Below are 6,517 nucleotides of genomic sequence, written 5' to 3' on the forward strand. Positions count from 1 at the left end.
CAGACTCTTAAACTCTCATTCATCCTCAGCACTGCTCCAGTGATGATAGTTTATTTCTGTTTACCATTTTTCACAATTGATTCTTTATTGATGTATATTGTCTGCTATGTAGCAGAAGGAAGTTACAAAACTCAGTTTCACTCTACAACTTGTTGTATTGTGACAATAAACCTACCTACCTACCTATTAACATTTATTAAATTGTACAAATATTAAAAGAACATAATGTTATTTCAAGATAAGCATTTCATCTGGTCCATGTTCTTGGAGAAGCGATAAACACAGCTTTTCTGAGAGTCAGATCTCTTGTCACATCCATCATGTCCATTTCCATCAGTGTAGATGATGTCTGGATGAGATTTATCTGATCCGGCTCTGAACCAGTACACACTGTGATCTCCTGGACACGTCTTGTGGTCATAGTCAGAGAGGACTGAACACTGGAGAGTCATCGAGTCTCCTGGACGATCTGTTTGTCCCTGAATGACAGTATAGTTTGAGTGTTTCCTGCATGACATACAATTGTTAACGATTAAACATGTTTAATGACAGTTTTAAACTTTGTAAAAGTAGATCACACTATTACCTTTTACTAACAGATATGTCCCACTCCATGTAGGATCAGTCCAATCTGTTACTGCACAGTGATACATTCCCTCGTCCTCTTAAATTGTCCTCAGAATGGTCAGGTTGCTAAAATTATTATCAGTATTTACCTTCAATTTTGATTCAGAAAACTGTGGTGCATACTCAGGCTTTGCAAATTTAACCAGTTTCATAATTAATTTCAGAGTGTCCCCGGGACGCTGCTTGTATCAGTGGAGTATTCTACTGCTGAACTCTTGAATAGGCAAAACACATGTGAAGGTCGCAGATTCTCCGAGTTGAACAGTGGTCACTGGAACCAATGTATCTGAATGAAATAAATAAATATAATATAAATATATAAAATAACAGTGTATGATGTGTAAAATGTATGATGCAGAGTTGTCTAGTTGCCACGTACATTCTTAAAAAAAATTATAAAATAACACTTACATATGAGAACCATGTTTATGGGTAAATGCATATGTATGTGTGAGTGCGTAGGAGTAAATGCGTATTACAGAAAAGTAGCTGAGCCGTCAAAGTAGAGGAGAAGTGTAGTCAGTGAACCTCAATGAAAACACCTGTCAGGTTGTGCTAACGGTAGCAGCAGAAATGCTGAATGCCCATAGACCAAAGTCACAAAATATTTCGATTTTTTAGCAGATAATACACTGGTTTAAGTCATGAGTTTGTTGATGGCTCAGTTCTATTTAGGAGTGAGCCAGCATGAGAAATATATGCAGATGTTATAACAGCTGACCGAGTGCAGGGACACTTTTAATAGCTGCATAACATTTTACTTTTTAAATTATTATTTATTTATTCACCATTCTCTATTTCAGTGCTGTTCATACTATGTTCATACTAGTAGTTACATAGTCATTTTGTATATACTGTACACCTACCTCAGGTCATAGGTCTTATTTATTTTTTCCAGCATCCTTTGCACTATGCTCCATCACACTGTGTACATGTGTACATGTATGCGTGTATGTGTACCTGTATATCATATCCACCTTCAACATGTACATAATGAGAATAGTTTACTCTTGCATCCTTTGCACTCTGATTTACTGCACTGTTTGTCAATATGTCTATATTGTTTTGTTCATAGTGTGTATATTAGTGTTGTCTACTCTGTAGTTTGTGTCTGATTTTATTATTATTATATTATTATTTTATTATTGTAAGTAAGCACATCGTGAGCAATGTACAATCCTGAGTCAAATATGTGTACACATACCTGGCAATAAAACTGATTCTGATTCTTTGTGCTGCCCAGTGTTGGGCAAGTTACTCAGAAATTGTAATATATTACTAATTACTTATTACTCCTTAAAAAAGTAATATTATTACTTTACTTATTACTGGGTGATAAAAGTAACTAGTTACATTACTAGTTACGTTGCTATATTACTTTCCAGTGTTTCCCACAGAATGAAAGCGGGTAGGGGGGTTATTCTAACGTTGGACAGGTTTGTACAGCGGTGTTCACGAGAGAGAGGGAGAGAGAGAGAGAGAGAAAGAGGGAGCGAGTAACAAATATATGTCGCCAAAAAGACCAGACCCTTCGCCCTTGTATCGATTACTGGGGGCTCAACGCCATCACCATAAAAAATAAGTACCCCCTCCCGCTCATGGACTCCGTCTTCGAGTCCCTCTCTCGGTCCACTATTTTCACCAAATTAGATTTAAGAAATGCTTACCACCTGGTGCAGATCCGAGAGGGGGACGAATGGAAAACCGCCTTCAAGACCCCCCTTGGTCATTACGAGTATTTAGTCATGCCCTTCGGCCTCACCAACGCCCCCGCAATCTTCCAAGCGTTAATCAATGACGTCCTCCGAGACTTCCTCCACTGCTTCGTCTTCGTATATCTGGACGATATCCTGATCTTCTCTCGCGACCCTGCCCAACACGTCGAGCATGTCCGTCTGGTTCTGCAGCGGCTCCTGGAGAACAGACTCTTTGTCAAAGCCGAGAAATGCGAGGTTCCACACCCCCACTGTCCAGTTCCTTGGTTTCATAATCGAGGGGGGGGCGCCTCCGTGCCGACCCATCTAAGATTCAGGCAGTTGCAGATTGGCCAACCCCCACCTCCGTTAAACAGGTACAGCGCTTTCTCGGCTTCGCAAACTTCTACCGTCGATTCATCTGCAACTTCAGCACCGTTGCCGCCCCCCTCACCCGCCTAACCTCATCCTCGGTCCCTTTCATCTGGTCTCCAGAGGGCGCTGCAGCCTTCTTCCGCCTCAAGACCCTGTTCACCTCAGCCCCCGTCCTCACCAACCCCGACCCCTCCCTTCAGTTCGTGGTTGAGGTGGACGCCTCGGACGTGGGCGTAGGCGCCTGTCTTTCCAGCGCTCCCCTATAGACACCAAACTCCACCCCTGTGCCTTGTTTTCACACCGGCTGTCCCCCACGGAGCAGAATTACTCCGTGGGGGACCGGGAGTTACTGGCTATCAAACTGGCTCTGGAGGAATGGAGGCACTGGCTTGAGGGAGCAGAGCACCCCTTCCTAGTCCTCACCGACCACAAAAACCTTTCTTACATCCAGACCGCCAAAAGACTGAACTCCCGTCAATCCCGGTGGGCCCTGTTTTTCAACCGATTTAACTTCACCCTCTCCTACCACCCCGGGTCCCGCAACACCAAGCCAGACGCTCTCTCCCGCCTTCACTCCCCAGACACCCCTTCAGACCACCCCGACACCATCCTGCCTCGTGCCTGCCTCGTCGCCTCTGTAGTCTGGGAGGTGGAATCAGCCGTTCGCCGCACCAAGTCCACCAACCCGGATCCCGTTATCGGTCCCCCTAACCGCCTCTACGTCCCCTCGAGTGTCCACTCCCGGGTCCTCCAATGGGCGCATGCCTCCAAGTGCAGCTGCCACCCAGGGATGGCTCACACCTTCTTCCTGCTCCGCCAGCGATTCTGGTGGCCCGCTATGGACAAGGACTGTTGTGCCTTTGTGGCAGCCTGCGAGGTGTCGCTCCTTCCAGCCTTCCGGTCCCCGGTCGCCCCTGGTCCCATATCGCCCTGGATTTCGTCACCGGCCTCCCCAGTTCTAATGGAAACACAGTCATCCTGACAGTGGTCGACCACTTCTGCAAGTCCGCCCACTTTGTTCCCTTACCCAAACTCCCCACCTCTCTGGAAACTGCTCGCCTCCTCATAGACCATGTTTTCCGCCTCCATGGCATCCCCCTGGATATAGTTTCTGACCAGGGCCCCCAATTCACCTCGTAAGTCTGGAAGGCCTTCTGCCGCGTATTTGGCGCCACCGCTAGCCTCTCCTCAGGTTATCATCCCCAGACCAACGTTCAGACCGAGCGGGCCAACCAGGACCTGCGGGCGGCGCTCAGGTGTGTAGCATACTGCAGCCCCACCTCCTGGAGTTCCCACGTCCCCTGGATCAAGTATGCCCACAACTCCCAAATCTGCGCCGCCACTGGTATGTCTCCGTTCATGTGTTCCCTGGGTTATCAACCCCCCTTGTTCCCATCACTGGAAGAGGAGGTCGCGGTCCCTTCGGTACAAGCCCATCTTCGACGCTGCCGCAGAATCTGGAGGGAGACCAGGGCGGCTCTGCAGCGCACCGCAGCCTGCAACCGCCAGTTTTCAGCGGACATGAACAACAAAGTCTGGTCCAGCTGAGCTGTCGTACAGTCGTGGATTTACGTCAAGGATGGTGCGTTCAGAAACATGTAATGCAGCGTTACTTGCCTTAGTAACTAGTAATAATATTACCAATTTAGAAAAGTAATTATTTACACTACTTAGTTACTGGGAAAAGTAATATTATTACAGTAACACGTGACTGCCCAACACTGGTGCAGCCTAAAAGCTGCTGTAAGATACAGCCGAGCTGCTGACACTCTCTTTCAGGCTCTGTCTAAGTCTCCTACGCCATCCACACAACATCAGCTCACCCACCACTGCATCCAGTGCAGCAGAGACTCCAGCAACAACAGCAGAGAAAAACACAGCTGTAAGATTTTTGCACCACTATTCTGTTTTTACATTCTGAGTAATGTTTAAATGTATTAACATAAATCAAGAGACAGCTGGTGTGTGTGGGTTGTGGGTGTGGGTCGCATTGAACATTATGTTGCAGCAGTTGTGTGATGCGTTGTTGTGACGACAAGCTACACTAAGGGGGTACAATCTGCAATGGAACACGGCAGGCCAAAACTGAGTACAGTCGATTCGATTCGAGCTGGTACCAGTGGCGGAAAAGGGGCTTTGCACGTACCAAGGCCACCAGTGGTGAGAGCCACGTACAAAACCCTTGCCAGTCCCTGGAACCTGCACCACTGGTAAGACTCAGAGGAGACTTGCCAACTCTGCGACTCCCCGAGCCAGAGCTTGCAACACACCCTTTCTGGCTGCAAGGCAGCACTGACCCACGGCCGGTATGGATGCCGCCATGGCTTGGTCCTGATAAAGCTAGCCGAAATTCTTGAGGCACACAGGTTGGAAACAAACAGGACCAGCCATGTAACATCACAAGCTCAGAGCAGCATGAGGGAGTGGTCCCTCCTGTCACCCGGAGGTGAGTGGAACATGAGAGTGGATCTCTACCGTCAATTGAAGTTCCCTTAAGAGATCTCCACAACCTGTCTACAGTCCAGTATCGTGCTCTGGTCCATCCTACTTGGACAGTTATAGCCCAATTGATGATTACATGGGAAGGAAAGAGCAGAGCACCAGCAGGACTGACATGCCGTCCTCTATAGAGAACCTGCAGAGGTTGCAGACGTCTCCCCCTTTCAACGTCACTGAGGTATTAAACAAGATGGCACAGTAAACTGTTGTTGATAAGATAGTTGTCCTGTTGTTTGCCTAACAGACAAGTATAATTCTCAAAACTAAGTTAAAGAAAAACTAAAACTAAATTAAGACACAGTACTACTAACTTTACTTGCTAAGATAATTCAGTGGTTATATTCAGTAATTTAGTCAATGTTGTGTCAATTTTCCCCGTGGTATCGAAAATGGTATTGAATATCAATATTTTTCAAGGTAGTTCGAAATTCTAGTATCATGACAACACTATTTGATAAATACATTTTAATACAAGTAACATTCATATTGGTTAAAATAAACAGTTTCTAGTAGCCATTTTCAAATCTTTGCTGAGCAAATGTTTTGTGCTAAAGAAATTAAAGGCCTGTCCCATATGGACATCTGGCCCAAATATAGGCAGGGTCGATTCAGTGATTTTAGCAAGTAGAAGCCCGGGCAATTAATCAAAGTTTTACGGTAACTCTTCTTTTAGCTAACTTTTCCTGTCTGCTACAATACAGATGCTAGACAGATAATGTTAATGAGTACATTGATACAGAACCATACAAAAATGTTAGGGCTGTATACCCAAACCAAAACATTCTCACTTCACTCCATGGTCAAGTTAGCAATAATGAATATGCAATGTCCAGTTAGGTTTCTGGCACACCCTTCCACCTGATCCACCACCTTATTTGGATATTTCTGCTATTTACATCCTACACCGGCTATTAGCATTCATAAATGACGCTACAGGGCAGGAGCATTGTTAGACATGAAGCTCTGCTGGGGCACAATCCCCCCCCCCCATTCCCATATACATTTTTGAGTGTCTAAAATGTGTTTTCCCTTGCTTAGCGCATTGTTTTTGGCACTGCCATGACAGAAAGGTCTTTGATCAGAGCCACTCCTGATCTCCCTGGGGGGCCCTCCTATCTGACTCGAGAGCTATGTCAACAATTTGCCATTGCTGCAGTGCTCTCACTACAATCCTCCCGTCTGTCTCTGTAATAAGCCTGAATAAAAATCTAGACCAATGCTGGTTTGAATGGACCTCTGCGCTCTAACTCAGTCTTCATAAAGTCTGTTAAGACTGGGGGCCAATATGCTGGGCCATTTGGTGGAGCAGCAAGTGTTCCATT

General features: G+C 45.9%; 1 pseudogene; it reads right to left on the minus strand.

Annotated features, from left to right (window-relative positions):
- Positions 1–233: 233 nt before the first annotated feature.
- On the minus strand, positions 234–1,051 carry LOC123957298 (annotated as a pseudogene).
- Between the last annotated feature and the right edge of the window lie 5,466 nt (positions 1,052–6,517).

Source organism: Micropterus dolomieu, linkage group LG19, assembly GCF_021292245.1.
Source record: "Micropterus dolomieu isolate WLL.071019.BEF.003 ecotype Adirondacks linkage group LG19, ASM2129224v1, whole genome shotgun sequence".
In the NCBI taxonomy this organism is placed as follows: Eukaryota; Metazoa; Chordata; class Actinopteri; order Centrarchiformes; family Centrarchidae; genus Micropterus; species Micropterus dolomieu.